We start from the raw sequence: 22934 nt of genomic DNA, 5'->3' as shown, positions 1-22934 counted from the left end.
TTCCTGTGGTGGTTGTACTCAGCGCAGCCAGAAAGTCTGAAAAAAGTCTGTGAAATGAGCCATACCAAAAAGAGAAATATTGGGAGGTATTGTGGGAATGCTGATCTCTGGGATGCAGTAGAATATCTAGTATTCATTGATGACAAGTTGTATGGCTTTTGCCCCAGAGCTCACTAATATATAAATCTGCTGTGCAATGTCACTTAAATCAACACATCTATGCTGATGTAAGCCAGATGAGAATTTGGAGTTTGAATCTGCTCAGCTTGTGCTTTTGAAATTAATGGGGATGAGACTGAGCTTTTTATTGCTAAAATGCTGGGCCATTTGCAGGTGCTGTTGAGAGCTATCTAGTCTGGTTGTCCCTGGCTGCTGTGGAAAATAATGGGTGCCAAAAATGTGATGTTTGTGGAAATGCAAATAGTTCACTTTAAAGCATTTTTAATATCTTTAAGTGATTTATTATTTGTGTGCTTTTCTCTGGAGAGATGAAGGATAATGATAGTTCTACTCTGGTTCTTCTCTGAAATCTTTTATTCTGCTGATTTTGCTGTTATCCTAGAATACTCCCACTTCTGATTTCTAGTTATGCTTTTTCCAGACAAAATGAGGCAGATAATACTTCTTTTTTTATTTACTTATTAAATAGGTGAAGAAATTGTTGGGCAACTTGAGACTCTCAGTGGGTCTTGTGCAGCATGATGTCTTTTTTATACTATAAGATCTTTTCAGCTGTCAAAAGAGGAGAAAGCTGTGCATTGAAGCTATGGATCTAGACATGACTGAGTTATCATAGCTGTGTGGTATATCACAGTGAGTTCCTGAGCATCAGCAGGGTTGAGGCAACTGACTGAATGTGTTATTTTGGCCAGCTGAAAAATATTAGCGTATAGGTGATTCCTTCATTTTTTTGCAGACTAAAAGGACATGGAAGGGCATTGCTAAATCTAAATTAATGCATGGTGAGGTATTATGCTGCAGTAGTTTGTGTCTCTGAACTGAAAATGTTTACAAGAAGATAAAGAAACCTTATATTAGTATAGTCTGCTGCTTTTGGATTTTGCTTATTTTGGCATTTAGTCTACTCAAATGTCCAATGTGGGAAATACATTTTTTTTAAAAAAACGCTACTCCTTTGTTAAAATATGCCCCAAAACATCTAAGTTATTTTTTAAATGAGACATAAATATCTGATAGCATTTGACAATGAAAATACCATGGCTTATGCAATGATATTGTAAAGGTGTTGTAAACTTTAATAGCAAGGGATATTATTTGGTAGAGGATATTTTTTCCCAAAAATTATTATCCTGACCTGTCCATGACATAACATTTTTACTTCTTATTGATGAACTGTCCTGAAACAAATAAAATTATGTTGTGCATGCACTTTAAATCCTATTATGACTTTAAAATTTTCTTGCATGTACCTATTTTTTAATTCTTTCAGTCATAGCTTGTAGCACTGAATTAAAAAAAGTTGATTATCGATTGCATAGGAGAGTATTCCTTTTTCTCTTTTATATTTTGTCAACTGGTTTAATGTAGTGCCCTCTTTGTATTAGAATGATGATTCAACAAGGGTGCCTAATTTTTCTTATCTGAATAATTAGTATTAGCTCCTACTAAAGATATACTACTATTCTGATCATTTTTGCTCCCCTCTCTGAACATTCTTAGTCTGTTTATTTAGATGACTAATCAGAGCTGAATGCAAAACTGCAAGTTATATTTAGGATTGGTAATAGGACCCAGGTCAACCAACCTCCATTCTTTTATTTAGATTTCAGCAGGATTTACGACTGATTCAAATTATTGCTTCCTCTTGTCAACACTGAATTTAAAATGCCAGTGTCTTGTCCAATTGTCCAAGTGAACAGTAAGTCTCAGTGGGTTCTGCACAAACTTAAATCATGTTGTCACTGCAAATTTTGTCACTTTATGGTTCACTCCCTTTCTGGATCAGCTGTTTTCTTTTTCAGACCTTTACTTTCAGTAAGAAACAATTAAGATAATTCAGTTATGTACTATTCTAATGAAAGTTGACTTTTAAACACAAAAAAGACAAACAGAACAGTAAGTATGGAGAAAAACAATTAATATTATAGGACTGGAATTTTTAGTATAAAACGGGATGGGGTTTGAAAAAAGGGTAATAAGAGGAAAAACGTTCCTGACATGGAGATCTATTAAATTGCAGAAGAGTATTTTAAGAAAAGTGCTGGAAATTCCATGGCTGGTGAGAACTGGGACTGAACTAATCAAAACATTAATAAACCTGAAATAGGAAGTTTTCCACAATGGCAAAGAAATTGTCTAGATGTTCTTAATAAGGTCTCTTTCATATTTGATTTCTTTGATTGTATTTGAAATCATAAATAATACAGCGCGTGTCTGTGGATTACCTGTTCCGTAAGGGCTGTCATGTCAGAACAAGTAAGATCAGAAGTGTTGGGATGACTTGCTGCCCATTCTGTGGTACAAATTTACGGTCTAGGAAAGCAATCTCTTTTTCAGTGAGGGCTTGTAGCCGCAAATCACCTCAGTCTTGGCCCATGAAACCCATTTAGTCAAGCTCAAGAATGTGTTTACATTTTACATTAGTGTGTAAAAGCCTTCTTCTTTGATTAATTATTATTTTGTTATTATTAGTCCCAGCCAAAAGGGGAATCCCTGTGTGATAGGCACTCTGTAAGTCATATTAAAAGATAAACTATGTTCTAAAAAGGTTGCTATCTGAATATGAAAGATTGCCAAAGACAGTCTTACTATCTAGATTTTACACGTGAAGAGTCCTTTGAGCAGTGGGAAGAGAGACGCACTTCCAATTCCAGAGAAGGATCATGAAAATTATTAGCTACCGCTGTTAGGGAAAAGCTGTTTGGGCTCTTCCCACTGACAGTAGAGGGAACAGAGGAAACTTAGCTTAACTGTAATGCCCGTTTCTCAGATAGCTGTAGTTAGAGGGAGAAAGAATTGCATCTTCTGTGGCTTGCTAAGTGAAATTTGAGATTCCAACTTTTCTGTAATTCTGATGATGCAAGCCACATGATACTGTTTTTTCTGTAATGGTTAGTTTTCTGGTGTGCATGCCAGCAAAAAAATAAGTAAGCAATTTATTTCCCCTGTCATTTAACAACTTAGAAATTGCTTTGTTGACTACTCATCCTACTAAAATACAATGATACTAATTTAGCTGAAAAATGGACACCAATGGACTCTAAGTAAATGCAATTAAGAATTTCAGTATATGTTTATGACTGTCTTTGTTTCAGCATTCATAGAGCTCAACTAGCAATTTTTGGAGAACTGACACTAATAATACAGCTTCCGAACCTTCTCCCTTAGTTGCTATCACAATAAAATTGTTTCCATTTGCTGTTGGTGCATCAGACCATCATTAGCAAATATGTTACCTTGTGAACTTCTCTCTTAATCAGAAACTGGTACGTCCATGGATAAATCTGAATGGAGAATGAGTCAGCTGTCTGATGACCATGAAACAGGCAAATAGCAGATGAGGATAGTGATAAAAGTTGAGGTACTTTGGCTGGACTGATTTGACTACGTCAGTCTGAATACTTAGAATACAAAAGACGAATTTCTATAATTAGTTTTACTAAGAACAGTTTCCTAGAACCAAAAATGTGCAACAGATAGACCTCATTCTTCTTTCACTCTGCTTTTTTGAATGTAAGTTGTCATCTTAAATAGATTTATTTATTTCAATGGAAGTGAAAGGCAAATTAGGCCCTTTAAATGGATTCTTTGGGTTTTTTCCTTGTTCTACTGCAAGAGTAAAAGAAAACTTGTATCTGTGTGCTTTGCTAGTGATTTTTATCTCTACTTTGAGGAGCCCTTTCAGTAACGATGTGACATTCTTTGCCTACGTTTTCTTTAGATTATCAAATATATTTGTTTAATAATTCTAGTCTGTCTGTTTTTTTCTTCTTTTTTTTTTTCCAGGTGATTGATTGCCATCTGGGGGCTAACATGAGCCCACCAGACTAATTCCACTTATTCTGCCCATTAACTTCTGTTGTCCCCAGGGTCAGAGGCATATGTACGCATCCACTTTATCTCTCAGCTTACAGAACATCTCATACTGTGAGGCTTCTATTACGAAACAGCTACATCAGCCTCTAATTGTTCAGCTCTACCCTGTGTTGAGCGCTGGTGCACCTTGAGAAACAGCATGCAGAAGCACATTTGTTTAAGTCCTCAGATGGTTAACGTTGTGCCTAACCTCCTCACAAATTACAGCCTTAGCTGCAGCACATCCATCAGTGTGGAAGAATGAAGATTCCCAAGCGGCCCTGGTGCCTTTCCCAATCCCCTCGCGCCCCGCCAATCCTCTCCGTGCTCTCGCTGTGTGTAGGGAGTGCTCACAGCTAATCAGGTCAATGATCATCTCGCGGCTCAGGGGACATGACAACAGCCTATCACAGCGGTTACGCGATCTTCCAGACCGGAGCGCATTTGCTGAGGATCTCGTGCTCAGAAGCATTGCTTGGGTGCTCCTTCTCTCGCTCCCCGGGAACCTCGGAGGATTTCAGCTTATCTTTCTCTCTCTCCTTTAGACAGTGAAGAGTTCAACATAAACAAACAAATAAACAAAAAAAGGCAGCACAGCATGCAGCTACCCGGAGGGCGCTGATTGAAACTTAGATTGCCCCCAGATCACTGTTGATTTGACTGATGCTCCAGCTGCACCAGTGAAAAGATTTCAATTAAGGTAAGTGCTGCTTTCGCCGGCGGACTGCATCACGCTGGATTTCTGCATTGAAAGTTCTGAGCGAGTGAACTGGCAGCCTGCACTGCAGCAAGGAGTCCGCGCGGCGGGCAGGAGAGGGCTCCGCAAAGCCGAGCGTCCCGGCACGCAACTCCTGCCTGCAGAGACCGAGATTTTAAGCAGGTTCTTGAGAAGGGCTGCAGCTGTTTCTGATACGGTGGCTCCCCGAATCGTGGCGGGGGGGGGGGGAAGAGATGTGCAGGCGTGAGGGGAGGAGGCAAGGCAAGCACGCTTTCCCCCTCTGTGCTTGCTGTATTTATTTGAGGAAGCACCGTAACTGGAAAGCAAAAGCACATGATGGTAAAACTTAATTCTGAATAAGGAGCTTTGTTCATTTGCAAGTAGAAACTCGGAGACAAAAGGCTTCAAAGTTCCATGACATGTAACTGATGCAGAAAGGGATTTTTGCGGGCTGACTCTTATGCATGCAGCTTTCCAGGTTACCGTCAGACTGAGAGCTGTGACTTCTGTGTGCAGTTTTATACCAAGCAGCTGATGTGGTTTTGAATAGTTCCTTTTGCAGGATTAGCAGTTCTGTCACGGGTTAAGCGTGAGTCAGGCTGCTGCTTCCATAAGAGTGGTCAGAAAATTAGATTGGTAATTGCTGGGGGGGTGGGGGGGGGAGAGTAGTTTTGGTTAGAAGGAAGAGGGTGCATTTTTCAAGGGGTAATATGGCATATCAAAAGAAAGGGACTGATGATCGAAGATGTTTCAGAAAACAAAAAAGAGTAGATGAGAGAGGCTGTCTTGAAAAATTAAATGATGAATAAGAAAAAGTCAGAGATACTTACACTGCCTGAAGTTAGTTAGATGACCCATTGTATCTGTGGCAAATCTACCCTAAAATGCCTAAAGTGAACTGAATTTGATAGTGTCAGTCAAGTCAACACTAAATATTCATGCTATCAGGGGACATAATTAATGAGCTAATAAACTGCCGAAACTTTTTAATACCGTGAGGGACCGAAGTAAGATCTGTTGCATGGAACATGTCAGTGCTCTTCCTGCTACTCGCAAAATTTACAGGTTGTGTTTAAAAATCTGTCATAATGTGGAGAAAGTCCTGTGAGATCAATGGAGAGTTAATTGATTTCAAATCTTGCTCTCTTAATCAGATGTATAACTCCTAGGCAATTTATAAAAGTGTGAATTAATTGCACTGTTTTCTTTTTTCAGCCAGTACTGTTAACTGATATCAACTTCAGTTCATCTGGTATTAAATATGTATATCCTTTGTTATCATCTAATGCTGTTATTATAATTCATAGCACTGTATCTTACATTAAAAGCTCAGTTACTCAATGTGGACTTTTTATGTAGTGTTGTGTCGCCACCCCCCCCCCCCCAAAAAAAAGAAAACAGCTCAGAGAAATGTTGGTTAACTGCAGGTTTGTTATTTTTTCAGTTAGTTTTTCCAGTGAGAAATGCCAAGTTCTCTTTCTCACAAAAGCACAAACATATGAGAACTGACCTGAAGTTTTGGGGAAAGTACTAAGAATATTGGCAATTTTAACTACCTGTTAGTATATTCTCTTTTTTGAAAAGGAGATGATTTTGGATGAAGTAGTTCTTTTATAGTGGTTGCTCAGTACGTCACCATTCTTGGAAAGGAAGTTGCTTCTGGAAGTAGTCACAGGCACTGATTCTCACCTTGGTGTAATGTATTGACTCACTTTTTTCGTGTTGCACTGGTAGGACGTTTGCTAAGTTTTGTGCTGTTTCTACCCAGAGGTGCAAGTCTTGACTGGGGTAGAAGGATTTGAATGCACAAATCAGTTGCTATTATACCTGTCTTCACTGATTCTCCTTTCGTGAATAAACAGTGGTTTCTCAGCATAATTAGTATTCATTAATATACATCAGAATATTCATCCAAAAAAAAAAAAAATCAAGACAATAGCCTAACGCTCTGCCTGGAAGGATTTCTAGCATAAACAATTCCTGTGCAGTTGCAGGCTTACAGGTTACATACAAATAGCAACAACTTCCCTCCTTGTGTTTCACAAGGACTGACTATAAACACTGGCGTGATGGCTCTGTTTCCCTTTTGTCTCACAAGGCTGTTGCTGTAAGTAAAAAACAAACAAATCAGCTTTCATGGCATTGTGGCTGTGCGTTTCTAAACAAATCTTACAAATGCACTTACATCTCTATTATTTTTTTAAAAGATCAGATGTTCTGTCTGCTCTGAAGAGCACTTAGTTTCTAATATGCTAGCCTCAGAGACTGCAGGAGATGACAGCTCACCAAACACTCAGAAATGCTGGTTTTCCTCATGTCTTGACAAAATAGACTATTTTTTCTGATCTCTTCCACTGGAGGATTGCGGACTACTTCATAGGTAGTGACCATCCAAAAGTGCCCTCTGCAATATGAGGAATATCATTCCTCATTAAACAAATAATTTGGGGCATCTGACTCACTGAATCTTTTCAGACTTGGCAAACATCACACAGGAGAGCAGTGGCAGAGATATCAACATAGGCTCGTTCCCCTCTCCCTTGTACCTTTGTTTTGACTCTTAGGGCCATGGCAAATAGCGTTAAATATAAATCTGTATGCAGAGTTCAGCTTTATTTCAGATATTTCTAGTTCTTTGAATAAGATCAGTGTTAAAATTTTTGCCTCAAGCTGAGAATCCTTATTACTGACAGAAGGTTAGGATTGCTATCTGGCCCAGCTCCACTGAAAATTAGTGTTTGATACTATTGCTTTAATATTTTAGAAGTTTTTTAAGGGAATTTAATAAATTGAGGGAGTAAAGCAAAGGGAGCTCTCTTCAAGCTAACATCATAAAACCAACCACAGAGTAAGAAGGAATAGCCCTGCTAAAACGGTGATGATGATCTATGAAAAAGAAAGCAACTGTTAACAAATGCAGTTAATAATCCAGATAGCGCAAGGTAAGGGGATATATTATGTCATTTCAGAAGGATAGGAAAAAGAGAGAGAGAATAAGCTTCAGGGGTTACTGAGTTCCCTCGATTGCCTTTCTCACAGCTCTTTGGAAATTTGCTTCACAGGAAAGGAAGCTTTTCAAGCTGTGTTTTATTAACATGCCTTGGAGAACTAGCATCATCTTTCCTAGCAAGACCATTGAGTCCCACCAGACTCTTGCTCTCTCTGCAACTCCTGCTATTTCCATAGTCTGTTTCCTGGGTACTTATTCTTGTACCGCCGAGTAGCAGTTTCCTTTTATTAAAATATCTTTCTCTTCCTAATGATTTGTGTTTCTTTTCATTCTGTTCCTCATAGCATTCTCCCTCTTTCTTTCTTTTCATTTTCTGCATGTACCGTGAGCAGATAGTCATCTCACAGCTTAGGGAACATGACAAAAGCGTTCTTTAATATGGTTGAATGAGTAGCTTCAAATCTGTATCTTGTTTTGTTTTAATAAAAGCTTTCCCTACACTCCACCTGTTTTGCAGAGACGTAATACATTCAAGGCATTGGGTTTGGCATGTGTCACTGAAAGAATAATTTTTGAGGCAATTATTTTATAGTGAAGTAGCAAAGGTTGGAGGTTTCAGTGGAGTTTTGAGAGGGAGAAGACTTTGGTCAGCTTTCTGGTTGAACCTTCAAGCCTGGTAGTTTGGGAAGAAAAATTCTTTCATGTAGATAACTTTTGTATCACAGTAAAATGCAAATCTGCATGGCCATATTTATTACCAGACTTGGTATTAAGCATAAATCAGGGGCATAGTTTTTACGGTGCTAATACTGAAGTAGATTGTTTAATGAAGCAGCTTTTTCACCCAACCAGATGGAAGCTAAAATATTACATCATCATACCTGGTCAGATTACTTTAGGAGCAGCTGTGGTCCAATTTCTGTCAAATGCAGCACTTTCCTTTTTTCTGGAGGGTCAAGAGGGTCTTCCAACTTTATGCTCAGACTCATTGAAGTATGACAGACAGTTCTGGCACTGGAGCATCATCGCTCTTCCACAGGTGTCTCAGCTGTCAATATTTTTAAAGGCAATGAGTGCATTGGTTGATGTATGTATAATGTTAGCCATGTTTACTGTCTGGTGTCCTGGAGAGCATGATTTTGGGCATGTGGATTCTGGAGTTTCTCTCTGTACATGGGACCTGTAACCTGAGCTCGGACTGAAAAACTTTTTGGGAGCATCCATAGCAAACTCTCAGGTCTGAGACTCAAAACAGCAAAGTATCTAAGCACCAAACTCAAAATAATGTACTTGTCTCCCACTTAAACTTTAAAAGTTACATACTTAGGCACTTGAATTATGCTGTACTTCAACTTTTAGAGAACAGTATACTTGGAAGAGTCTCCAAAGCAGATGATGAGAAGTAGTCAGTTAAATGGCTCTGGTGTGTGTTTTTTCTTTCCAAATTTAGATCAGGTTTATGACTCTCTTCATGCATGTATCTACTCAGTGAGTGCATTAATACTACGTCCAGCACACCAAGCATACAGTTGTGACTGACTTGGATAAAAAATGTTTTAAATTCTTTTTTTTTTTTTCAGTAAATAGGGATGCAAACCTACTCTTTTTCCAGAAAAAAGACATAGAGACACAAGTCAAACCTTTTGACCTTTCTTGATCAACAGTACTCTCAAAAGCCAGCTTTTTGAGCTAAGTCATTTAGAGTCTATAAGCATTAGTTTCTTGGACTTTGTTCTCTTAAGGCTGCCAACAAGTGCTAAACATAACTGTAATTGCAGACACACATTTGCCAAACACTTCTCTGTGACCATCTAGTCATTTCATAAAGATTTTGGTTTGTGTATATGCTTTAGCCACTACCCACAGGGCTTGGTTTGAACTGGTGATGGTCCCCCTGGACCATTGCCCTCAGACTACATTTACTAAAAAGAATCTCTTGGCATTTCAGTCTTCAGACATACTGGTTCTATCTGTGCCTGTTACACAGTTTCATATATCTCTTTTATATATAGTTCAATATCTATAATATAGTATGTAATCTAAAAAAATTGGGTCCATCCCACAGTTCTCTTTTCTCATTTAAGAAAACAAAAGAAACAAAAAGAATATTGGTAAATGGAACAGATGTACCAGATAGTCCAATTTAATGACAGTTTTCTAACAATACTTGTAGCGTGAAGAAAAGCTAAGAACTAGTATTTCTTGACTAGGTTTCCATTGCCTTGAAAGAGCCTGAGCAGCCTTTTACTCAATGCTTTTGTCACAGGTTTTATGACGAAGCCATTCTGCAGAATCTGATTTCACTCAAATTGAGTTCCAAAAGCCTTACTGTAAAAACTCTGTAAGTTCAAGTAGTATTTCAGTCATTGAACTCAGGAGTATTATTTATACAACAAAATTAAAAGCCATTTCATTTCCATTTAGGAAACCTGCATCTTCACTTGTTAACAGGTTTTTCATTTATCCCTAAAATATTAATAATAATCCTGGTACTTGTTACCATAATTTTAAATATTTAACTATATCTGTTTACCTTGGTAAATGAAATATGAATTCATCGCATTCACTGTAGCAAATAATACTGCTTATTCCTTTCCTGGGTAAAATTGATATTTTAGGGCAAGGAGTGAACCTATCTAGTGTAGATCTATCTCACTGTAACTCTAAGCTGATGTAACAGAACTCATGATTCACATTGATACGTAGAAAAAAAATGGCCTGTGCCCTTTAATTAACATCCCTCTTTCTTTATCATTATGTGATGAGTAATCCTCTGAAGATGCAGCTGTTTCATATTCTCATCTTTAAACAGTTTAAATAGTTTTAAAACTTAAATAGTTTTTTTCTTTTCTTTTTTTCTTTTCCTCTGACATCCTAGCCAATAAGACTTGGACAGTTTTCTTTTTTATAAAATATATCTTATTTTGGTAATTTGGCCCTTCCATTTCTGAACTGGCTGCTTGAAGAAACACACACATCAAAATAAAAAGAGAGAGAAAATCTGATAGGCCTGGCTTCTATGTGAAAGAGTACATGGGTCATAATAAATGCAGAAATAAGAGCTGATGTTGAGAAGGTAAGTGCTGATAAGGAAAACACTCAACTAAGCCTGCTAATTAAAATATTATATGAGAAATGTTACTTATCTCTGATGGTTTTCTGTTTGTTCCCACATGTCTGCCAGGCTTTCTGAGAATAGTATATTACAAATCTGAGGACGGGTTTTTTCAGCTTTCAAACCTTCCTATACGCATTCAGGCTGAACACTTGCATCTCATTTTTCAGTGCTCACAGCACATAAATAGGTTTAAATTTTCGGGCACCATCACTTTCTCCTGCATTTTTCCCTGTTTCCCCAGCCCCCAAAACTTTTTATTGTTATGTGAAACATGTTATATGTATTCTTCTTTGGCCAGCACACAGGACGTGTAAGCAACCAATTTGAAGTCCATCAATAGACTTGAATGCCACTCTGAATTAACTATCAAATGCAGCATATAGCAGTTACTTGTCACTCTCTCTAACCCTGACAGCCCAAAAGTATTGATCAAGGACACATTTGAGTTCCACCAGCACATGACATGAGTAATCGTAGGTTGAGTGTAAATGAAGTATTATGTATGGGAGACTAGAGTGTAGCCATCAGAAAAAGCATCTGAACTTTTTTAATAGGTAAAGTTTAAAAAAAAAAAAAAAGTGCAGAAACATTTTATAAGCTTATTATTTAAACTTTTTGGAGTCTTTTTTTTTTTTTTTTTAATCCATCTGGAACTCCCTTGGGCATTAGCATCTAACAAACAATGGACACTTTCTGCAAATGCTTTCTCAAGGTCACCTTTTTTAATCAACTCACTTTTTCTGTAATAACTGTATGACTTTTTTTTTGCTCTATTTGTGATCAATGAGCATGAATATTTTAAATAGTAAACTTATGCACTTAACTATCCTTCTAAATTTTGCTGTTACAGTTCTGTGAGGGAAGTGGGAGGGGGGTGCTGAACAACCAGAATTGCCATTTGTTTCTCATGGCCTAGTGGCTGTATAGCCCTTTCTGTAATCATATGCCCAGGGGTGCCAGCTCAGGTAGAAGTGGCAGAGTGCTGTGCCTAATTTTTTCTTGAATATAAATTTAATATAAAACTATTTGTGTGTGTGTGTGTTTGTGTACATGTATATATATATGTGTTCTGTCACGATTGGGTTCGTGTTGTTTGGGAAGCTAGTGAGAGATGATAATTTTAATCAAGATCTGAGATTTAATAAATCCAGCTTTTAATGCAAGTCTTCCTCATTGACAAATAACAGGCAGAGCTGGTTACTGCGTGGCTTGCTCTAATTATTTCTATCAGTGCAGGTTGTATGACGTAGAACACTTACCTATCTAAAAATTTTTGAACAGAGTATTCAGATGCATGAGACATTCTTCTTTCTACCAAGTGTTTTTTAGGTTTTCTTTGGACAGATAGTATGGTAGAGAAATAGTTAATTACAACTTCAAAGCACCCTTTAGCATGTATCATTATTTGACTTTCTCCTTCTGACTTGTGTGTATGTACTTGTGCAGCATGTGTGTAAAATGATTAATTAATAAAATAGAACTAGAGGTTTTTTTATCCTATCTAAAACTATAAAATATATAACTCTTGCAGGTTATAGCCATTGGTGTTATATGGCTTTCCTGCCCCTTCATTTTCCCATTATGCTTTTGAAGAATAATGATCTGATATCGCTGATGTCTGTAGCTAAGTGGTCCATTTTAGGAGTCATTCTTCTAAATTTTCTGATAAGGTGAACAATAGTCATTGTATCGGAAAATATCTGCTTTGGAGCTCTTTAGCAATAATGTCCCCAACTTGAAATCGCAGTTCTTGCAAAGAAACAAACTTGGGTCAGATGGGTCTAGGTTTCATGAGATATATAGATATATTTTTAAAAGTGCAATTCATATGGCCTAAATGTGATGTTTTAAATAGCTTGTCAGGAGAAAGAAGTGATTTTTAATGCGGATTTACAAAATATAATGTCTTTTAGTAGCATCAGTACCCCTGAAGGCAAACATTTGAAAAGGCAGAGAGAGCCATAACACCAAGATAAATGTTGTGGCTGGGATATAAGGAAAAACATAATGCAAGGAAATAGAGAAATATCTCCTGTCAAAAAGGAAAGAAGTAATAATCAGAATTATTGTCCTAGTTTCCAGTTTCCTTTCCAAATGTCTAATGAGGCACTAGGCTTTTCCATTACTACTTTTTTTTCTGTAGTGACTTTTGAAATATTGTTAAACCTTTATTTTTATTTTGACAATAATTAGGAATACAGGTGAAAATATTAATACTTTTTTTCTTTATTATGCAGAAATGTATAGCTCAGCAAGCTAAAATATAAATACAGGAATGGAAACTAATTCCAAATAATCACTTGATACATGACTTTATCATTCTATATGAGAATATAATCATGTGTGTTGGAGTTTGATATTCTAAAATTGTAAATACTCTCAAGCTCTCCATGAAACGAAATGTTACTTGATAACCCCTGGCAAGAGATTTATAATCAAATAATCTCATTCGTCCTCTTTGAGACCATACACTATGCTTTTTTGGAAGATATCTTGAAAGCAGCTCTGTTGCAGTGAGGTTGGTGTCCAAAGCTGTAATCCAGCTTTCATTTTTTTCTGGTGGGTTTCATGTTCACCAGCATGGAAAGAAGTTATCGAGCCTGTTTAGCGTGCGGCCTCACAGTCAGGCAACGCTACAGCAACAGAAGTAACTGACAAAGTCTGTATTACTGAAAATGCAAAAAGTAATTGAAATCAGTCAAATCTGGATGAAGAATCAGTTCAGCCTTCTCCGACTTCAGCAGGAGCTGGATCAGGGCACAGCTGTGAGATACACTGAATAACACAATGATTGATAGAATAACAAAATCTAGCTAAGAAAATCTCGCTAAATGGGCCGGTTTGATAAGTGCTCCTGAGACCTCTGAATTTTCACAGACTTCATCTAAACAAAGCAAAAGTCTCACAACCGTTGTCTCCCTCATTTCTTCTGTGCTGCTGTGTCCAGGGACGAGGTGCCGTTCACAGCCCTGGAAATGTGTAATGAAAAAATTGCTCCTTGAGTAGTCGTTAAGCCCCAAGAGACGCAATACAGTGGTGAGTGAAAGGGCTGTGACCACCTAAGCGCAGGGGAGGCCCCTCTGACGTGGCGATGCCCATCAGCGCTCGCTTCAGCTTTTTGCCCCCTCATCAGAGAGAAGTTTATCAGCACGGCCGTGATCTCTGTTCCCTGCTGCTGTGCCTTCACTGCTTGGTGGCTGCCTTGGCTTGCCTCCTTCCCCCCCACGCTGCCCAGGCGCAGGCTGCTCTTCCCAGTGTTTGGCAAGTGCCACGGCAGCCCAACATCAAGCTCGTTTTCCTCTGACTTTCCTGCTCTCCCCTTGCTGGCTGGTATATACAACTGCTCCTGGGAGTTGTGTCACCCTCCGCAACACCTTATCACCCTGCTCCTTTTCCAGTGTCTGAGGAAATCGTGAGTCACCCTCTTGCCAACACGCAACTCAGGCTTTTACGTGAACTTGGCTAGTGGTCACAAGTTGTCCCGGTGTCTGATAGTGGACTGGGGCTCATCATAGCCAGAAGCAGAAGCCTCTGTAGTTTTGGATTAAGGGATTGGCGTTGGCAGGGGGAGCAGGGTGGAGGCTGTATTTGTTCTTGGATATGGAAGCAGCATATTTATTTTCCCTAACAGTGGCAGCCCATAATTATAGGCTTCTTTCCTGCTCCTGCCTCTGGGGACCTGAACTGCTGCTGTCTCAGGGCAGGCTGTGCTGCTGCAGGCTGCTGCCATTTAACACTTCTCCTTTGGACCCGTTTCTGAACCGCTTCTCCTGCTCTATTCATGTTTCTTTGCTTTCGCTGAATAAAATATTCCTGCAATACCCTTTAACACAGGTTAAGATACCTGTGCTGATAGTACGTTTTAAACACCTGGAGTAGACTAGCAAACATAAAGGTTTAGTTCAAGAGACTTTATCTGCAATAGCTTCTCCCCACAGCTCGTAACTGGATATACTTTCTTACAGTTACAGGAATCATGTATTTAATTTTTGTTATTTTTTTCTAACACACAGTTGTGACTATTGATTATTTATTGGTTATTTCTTAAACATACCATACTCAATAAGATTCATACCTCTAGAGGTGGTCTCTCACTCTAAATACCAGACTTTCTGTGCCAAAAGCTGGGCAGGTTATCTAGATTGCCAAAGAAAACATGCAAGACCACGTAGTTCACCGTGTGATTGTAATTCACACTGTACTTTCTGTAAACAGGACATAGATTTGCTAAATTATGCCTCTCATTAATATTCCTGTACAGCTATGGTATTTATTCTCTTTTGTTCTCTCTCTAATGCCAAAGAATGACAATATAACTAGTGGTGATTTTTTAGTGGCAGGTATGAGAGTTCATGCTCTGTGAATATATTAGTAAATGTATCTGAGACAAAAAAAAAAAGGCATTTCTGTGAGCATAAACATACATGAACATATTAATTTTGCATATTACTAGCAAGTAATTAGTGAGCATCTTTTAAAATTAGTTTTGTCGCTCAAAGCCTTAAATGTGTATATATTCAGCCAGCCCTCACATGCTTTGAATGAGGGACTGATACACTTCTCATGGTTTGAATGGACATTTCCTAATCCCGTTCAATTTTCTAAACGTTTACTATCATCTCAATGATCTGCTTTCTAAAATGCTATTCTTTGCAAGTACTGCTATTGCCATTTCATCAGGACAAACTCCCCAATTAAGAGAGACTCTCCCTTTCTTCTCAGCTGTATTTCTTTGCTAAACAGTTACTCCCCAGCATCCATCACTTTAAAACAGACACCAAGTCAAAAGACTAAAACAGGATTTGTCAGATTAACTCATATTAAAGAGCTTTCACAATACGCTGGCTCCACGTACATTAACACTCTGCTTTTTAGAACCTTCTTTAATTCTTGTGTATGATTTTTCTTCCTTCATGATTGTTCTAAGAAAATTCATATAATGGGCAAATGGAATGAAAGAAGATGTCAGTGAAAAGCACACGTCATAACTCTTTAAAATCAGAATCCACCAGTACCTTGAAAATCTTACTATCTGAAAAATAATTTTACATTCTACTGTTTAGAAGGCCGATGCATTTATAAGTCACAAAGAAATAAGAGATATACAAAATAGTCCAAAAGAAAGTGTAATGATACAATATAAGGATTAATTGTGAAAGTAATCTTGTTAGTTTTCTAATTATTCTAATCTTAATTACAACTGTGTTGGCCCAATTAGTTCAGAACACAAGGCTAATGTTAGGGTTGGGTGGATACTCAGCATCTGTGCATAAGTAAGAGGCATCTGTTGCCAAGTGGTGGAGTGATAGAAAGTGTCAACTCACCAGCTGTGAAGTCAACAGAGCTCTTAAAAAACAAATTTGAGCCAACACAATGATTTAGCACACTTGGGGGAATGTAGAGCTTATTGCACGTGTATACTTTAACTAGCAGTTGTCACCTAGTGGGACTGAAAATATAGAGCAGCTATGCATATTTAAGTCTTTGCCTGCTTTTTTAACAATGCCCTGCCTGACGGGGATCTGCGGTGGGGAATCTGGCAGGGACGTTTCTGCCCATCCGTGCTTCAGAGGTTTGATTTTGTTTTTTTCTTTTTGAACAAACTAGAGAACAAAATATTACTAAGCTCTTCAGAATATACAATGTCCTGAAGTGGTTACAGCATTTTATAAATATCACATACAAACAAGAGGTTAGATAATACTGAAATATTAATAGGAATATCTTATTTTAGAAAGTGTTTGCTTTTCTTTCTGAACACTGGCTTTCCCATTCTCGGCAGTTCTATAGGGAGAGAGATGGTTGTGTTAAATATTAGTTGTACCTCATCCATTGTTTATAGGTATCAATTCCAGAAAGACAGGATTTTTATGATTCTGACGATTGATACTGATCTTGGTAACATCTAATATTGTTTACAGAGATTGAGGATATTAATAGTGTTGCTAACTTTACAACGGTGTGTTTAATATTTATGCATTATTAACATTTAATGGTAATGTGTAAACTTTACTGAAAGGTAATCAATTGGCAGCAAGAACAAAAGAAGGAGGTGAGCACTAAAACCGAAGATGGAATTATATTGAACACTAATGAATTCACTTTTGGCCTAGTTCTGAATTTTATGGATTTTTTGTCGGTGACTTCATTTGCATTACTTTCAAGTTTTTATTTATTCACATTTCAGAAAGTACGGATGGAAGAGTGTTTAAATTCATTGTAGTCTGATAATGTTGTTGCTAATTTACAAGAAATGTATAGGCAGTTTGGTACTGTACGGCAGTGTAATGGAAAATGAGCTCAACTTTCAACATTGGCTTCACAAGATTTTTCAATTACATTAAAATAAAATTAAATAGAGTTAAGGGGCACTTCTAGTATCTGGATCTGGTTTTCTTATCTATAAATTACAACAAGAAAGCCTTTGATTTCCTCACTATTTGAGCAAATAGCCCTTCTTAGATATGGTTTGCACTTTAATAGAGAGTTTTGTGCTTTAAAAAAAAACCTCTATGCCAGTATGGCAATACTTGATCTGTTGTATTAAAGCAGCACCCTGACCGGAGCGGAGAAGTTAAGCAACTCAGTCCACCTCTATAAATACATATATAAATAAATACAGCTACTTCTGAGCAGGTGTAATGAAGTGTAAACTTTAATGGTTGAAAACTGAGGACTTTGGTGACTTGGAAAGCACCTTTTTTTACAGTACCAATTTTTTTTAGGTGTTCAGCAACTGCACATTTTACACTTATAAGGCAAATTCGGTATTTCTCCAAATTATATTGCAGTGTACTTATAAATGTATATGCAGTGATATAAAAATACAGGTATTAGGTTTAATTAAGATTACCTTGACCAATTTTACTTATGCTTGTGTAACAGGCTTCAGCAGAATCTCCTCAAAGACTGAAAACTGGTACCTCCACCACCGAGTCACCAGTGCCACGAGTCTGACTATAGTATTTCTATAAATAGGGACTAGAAAGACCATAGTGAGACACACAGCAATTAATTACCTGTGCATTAATGTTTTGTATTTTGGCTTCCTGTGGCAGGTGTAGCTGCATTTCACCCGCAAAACATTCTTTCCTTTTAAATCATCCTGACAACGTGAATAGCACATGTATACTTTAACTAAACAACTTACCAGTTCGAGTGGGCTGCCTGAGCTGTGAGACATGAACTCAGAAGTGATAAAGCATGGCACTGTTTCAGTAAAATGGAATAAGAAATCATTTTGACAGAGCCTAAATCTTGGTCTGGGCTGTTGAATGGGTTTGGAGGGGTGTCTGTGTGTGTGAATTTTTTTTTTTTCCTTTTCTTTCAAGGTCGATGTTTCTTATTTTGTGTAAAGTACCTCTTACACGACAGTGTAGGATGAAATGCATGCTGGCTAGGTTAATGCTTTGGGGGTCATAATGGACTTCTTAGTGCCGGGAGTCTGGCCCCTGAGAAATGGTGCTGATGGTCACTCTATAAAGGCGAATGGTGGCTGAATTTCATGTGGTTGGACTGTGGATCTTTGCTAGGGGCTCATTATGAGTGATTCTGAACATAAATATTTTAGTCTATCAGTAAATGAAGGAAATATTTCCCCTCTTATTTTCTTTAGTTCCCTTGACTACATGAAAGTGGAAGCTGTTGCCACAAAGTTATAATAACGATTATGTCTGAGAACTGGTTCTCATTTTTTGGGTTCACAGGCACTGTTATAACAGTAGAAGTATGCAAGCAATTAGCACTAGAAATAGTACATTTTTTTTGCTCACTTCCCGTCATATTCTTTGCTAATGCAGGAAGCACAACTAAGCTGAGTAGCAATGATTTTTTTTTTAAAGTGACTTGACATTTGTGGATGATAAGGAGAGCAAATTCTAAAAACGCCTAATCCATAATCATTCAGATGACTGGTTGTGGGATATCTGTATGACTAGGTCATCTTTTGCCGAGCTCGCTCAGGCTCTGGAACCAGAAAAACCTGGGCTCCTCAGATCAAAGGGGGAGATAATGTTTCTTTTATTCCACCATGCATGCTGAAACACTGGTAGAACCTCAGCTGCATATAAACCAGCTGTAATATCTCATTCTTTATTTGTTGTATTAAAACAGCACCCCTTTGTACCACTTCCTGTGATGTGTACATGTGCATAAATAAGACTACCCCACTTGTGGGCAAAAATTTTGCAAAGTTAGAGCTTGAGTTTCAAAATCAAACACCTTATATTCAATGTATTTTAACTATTTTACATTTTCCTTTATAATAAAAGACTGTTTTTCACCTCAGACCAATGAGGGAAAACAGAGTAGGCAGAGCATTTAATTAGACTACCTCATGTAATTAAGACAGTATTTCTTTAAATCATTTGTTACAAAGTGAAGGTTTGGTCTCTCATCATTTTATTACTCATATTCGAGTTGTCATTTCTTCCGAGACTTTCATTATGAGGACCACCTAGGTCATATTAGCACTTGCATTTTGAAAGCGCACCTTAAAACTGCGTGCAGCATGTAGAGTCTTCTCTCAAGTAAATGTGCAATGCCATGTCTCAGAAATATCACTGGAAGTCAAATGACCTCAGTGAGGTTATTCCAGAATGCTATTCGTTTCCTTAGGATCAGAAACTGACAGGATCTGTATGAGAGAGTCACAGCTGCATTTTTTTGCTGTTTTGGCTGGAATAATTATTGTCATGTAAATAAAATAAATTATAAAAGGTCATATGCCTAGATATCTAGATCTGTCATTGTTTATATCTCATCCCTAAAAGCTATGTGCAATTCTTGCTGACGTCAATGACACATTTGCTGGGCCAGATCCTTAATTAAGTTTTATCAGCTCTGCTGACTTTAGAACAGCTATTTGATTTTACATTATACTGAAAAAGAGAATATCAGATCTTGATCCAGTGGAAGATCTGTCCTATTGATTTTGGTGGTACTGAATGAAGATCTGATATTCTCTTTTTTAAAGGGGAAAGAACAGGGAATCAGGTCTCTGAAACATAGGAGGGGCCATCCTGGAAGTATATCTGGACCGTATCTCACACTGTAGTATATTTATCAATGTCATGATCACTCCTTTGAAAAAAACGTAAGCATAAGGAAACTAATTATAACTATGGATGCTTGAAACTGATGCAGCCCTTCCTTGTTTGTATCAGTGCGCTGTGTGCACTCCCTGTCTATGACGATGATTTGTCTTGTGTATTGTGCTGTAGAGAAATTTTTCCCCTAATAACCTTGAGTCATCAGCACATTGCTGCAGAAAGCATGGAGTTTAATAAAGGCAGCATGCAGCTTTTAACCTAAAATATCAGTTTCCAGGGAAAAACAAAATAGTGCTAACCGTGATGGAGCAATGTGCTACTATGTTGATCAGTGTAGATATGTCAGTTAACTTGAACTTCTGCAGTATGTGATCACTAAGAAGAAACTTTTCCTAGTGTTCTGTACTAGAGTTCAGTAGTGATGTCATTCTTATGTAACCTGTATTAAAATATAGAAGGGGGACAGAAACCCTAAGAGCAAGGCTCAAGCAGTGATCTACCCAGTGGTCTCTGATGAAGACAATACAGACTAATCCCACCGAATGCCAACCCAGCAGAAATTCTCAGTGGAGTTTTGCTTTGGCAAGTTGCATTTTTCCTCCAGTTCCTCATGGGCAAGGGCAAATCAGACATGAGATGCCATTAATTCAGTTTTGCAGAGCAAGAAAATTACAGTGCTTATTCTCTTTGAGACGCACTAGGCTTCTGGTACACGTGAAGAAGCAGGCACTATTCTTGCCTGTACAAAAGTGAAGGAGAAGAGTTATTCTGAACACTGTATGAAGGTTGTTGATGACTTTTTATACTCTAAAACTTTGTATAGGTGAAGTCAAGACTCCCCCTCCCTGTACTATAGTAGTGTTTCTGCAGTAACTTTCATAACTTGGTTTGATTTCATTATGTGAAGTTGTTATTCCAAGGAACCTTTCTCTTATCTTCTTTCAAGGAGTCTTATCATAAAAATAATGTTCTGGACATAAATCTGTTTATCCCCCACACTCTTTGTAAACCTTCATTTTTGTAAATTCATTTAAAGAAATAGTTTACTGATACTGGAAATGAGGTGTTGTATATAATGCTTGTCACTAATAGCCATCCTTTTTTTTCCTCTGTGTTGGTATTAATAACGGTTCTCATTACTCATAGTATCTCTTTAGTTTTCCCTGCTTCTCCTCCTGCTTGCTTAGAATAACCTTAGCTTCAAAATAAATTACAGAGAATTCCTCTTGCTAATTGTAACTTGCCCGATACTCATAAGAATTCTGTTTCAATTGTAAACTGAACATGAGAACTGCACTACCAGCTGGATTTTCTTCTGTGTATTTAGGACTAATTCAAGTCTCAGTAATGTGAATCAGAGTTTTCTTATTGACTTCACTGTGAGATGGATTAAGCCCTTAGGCAGTTCTCACTCAGGTTCTTGAACAGCTAATGCAGCAAGTAGGAAGAACTAAAGCCTGTTTCAGTTATTAACCACTTCAGCAACACAGAGTGGGAGTAAATGCAAATGTATCATTGAAGAAGGAGGAGATAATCATTATGGTTCATATCTGCCCTTTTAATAATGGAAAATAGACAAATTCTGTCTGAATAGAACTGGCAAATAATCTAGCACTGTTCCTCCAGTAATTCTGCATGAAATTCTATACATGACTTCAAGCAGTCATCAGAGTAGAGAATTAAATTTATGTAATGAAGGTACAAAGCCATACTCACCTTTACGTCTTTTTTTCTGGATTTTAGACTAGCTAAAGTTTAAATTGTGGAAAGTTCCCTTATTTTGATGTGACAGAAACTTTCTGCCATTTATTTAGATTAGTCTTTTCAATAGTGACATTCTTTCTTATTGACTAGACTGAGAAAGGCAAAAAGAGATGAGCAAAGTTCTTAATGAAATGACTGTATATATCACTTCCATGTACACTGCTCAAACTCTGCCTTGCAGGTAGCCAGAAAATGGTTCCCACTTTAACACAAGAGCAGAATTCTGTGAGAAGTGTATGGATGAAAAGAAAAAAATGGGAAGAGTAGGGTAATATGCCATTGTGCCATTAACAATTTTTAGCATTAAGCTAGTGTGAAAATATTTGCTTAGTGCAGTTTATTTTTAAAAATGCAAGTTAAAGGTGGTCAGCACCTTGGATCATCCATCTTTAAAGGATATTTAGATGGGAAATGAGCATCTTTAAAGGATATAAAAGAATGTATGAAGCAGCTAGTTCAATAGCTGCCTGTCTCAGACAACAGCAATGGAGCTTAAGGTGATCTTTGTGTACACTTGAGAGCTTTATTTTAAGTGCACTATGATAATATTTTCACAGGAAACCCGAATCTCTCGGTCTGACATCAGTATTCACTACTTACATTGCACTTACATTTGCAAAGTGCTGTACAGGCAGGCATTAACCAAAAATCAGAACACTGAAGCTTAGCCTGTGAAAGTGGTGACAGTTCAGTTCAGATTTAGAAGGACAAACAAAGAGAAGTCCTAGGGAAGAAAAATGAAAGGACTCCTCAGATTTTACTCAAGGCATCTGCTATATTTTTATATCTTCCTTCTTAAAGGAATATACAAAGGAAATCAAAATTCATTATTTTCCTTTTTTTCACCAGTTTTATGATAAGTAAGCTGCCTTAATCTGCTTCCCACATGATCTCAATAGAGCATAATGCAGAAGATCAGAATTTGAGGTCTGGGAAAAGAGAAATGGAGAAAGGAAAGAATGTGGCAGTTCTGGCCCAGATTGGTGTAAGCTGTTGTAGAGCTACATCCCAGATTTTATTCAGAAAGTAAGTTATGGGTTTTCATAAGAAGAAATTGAAATACAGAGTTAGAACTCTTTTCTGAAATTGGAACATTTGTTCTAATTGCCTATATGATTTTGGAATACTTCATATGAAAGAGAGCAGAAATAAAAAACTGAGGTTTGCCCTGCATGAGAAATGCCATACAATTTCTTCAAACTGCCTTTTGGGTTGAGTGTTCAGGAGTCATTGGGCTTTCCAGGTTATAATAGGAAGTTTCTATTCTATCATAGGAAGTGTAACAAAATGGGAACATAT

General features: G+C 37.6%; 1 protein-coding gene across 2 annotated transcripts in view; it reads left to right on the top strand.

Moving 5' to 3' along the window:
* The window catches only part of CDH12 (cadherin 12), a 791024-nt gene that overhangs the window by 560783 nt on the left and 207307 nt on the right, over positions 1-22934 (top strand). For both annotated transcript variants that reach the window (XM_064506878.1, XM_064506879.1), the window contains one exon: positions 3967-4735. The gene's annotated coding sequence lies outside the window, so the exon portion shown is untranslated. The remainder of the gene's footprint in view (positions 1-3966; positions 4736-22934) is intronic.

Source organism: Dromaius novaehollandiae, chromosome 2, assembly GCF_036370855.1.
Source record: "Dromaius novaehollandiae isolate bDroNov1 chromosome 2, bDroNov1.hap1, whole genome shotgun sequence".
NCBI classification, from domain to species: Eukaryota; Metazoa; Chordata; class Aves; order Casuariiformes; family Dromaiidae; genus Dromaius; species Dromaius novaehollandiae.
The sequence above is the reverse complement of the archived record's forward strand: the minus strand, read 5'-3'. Positions and strand labels throughout refer to the sequence as shown.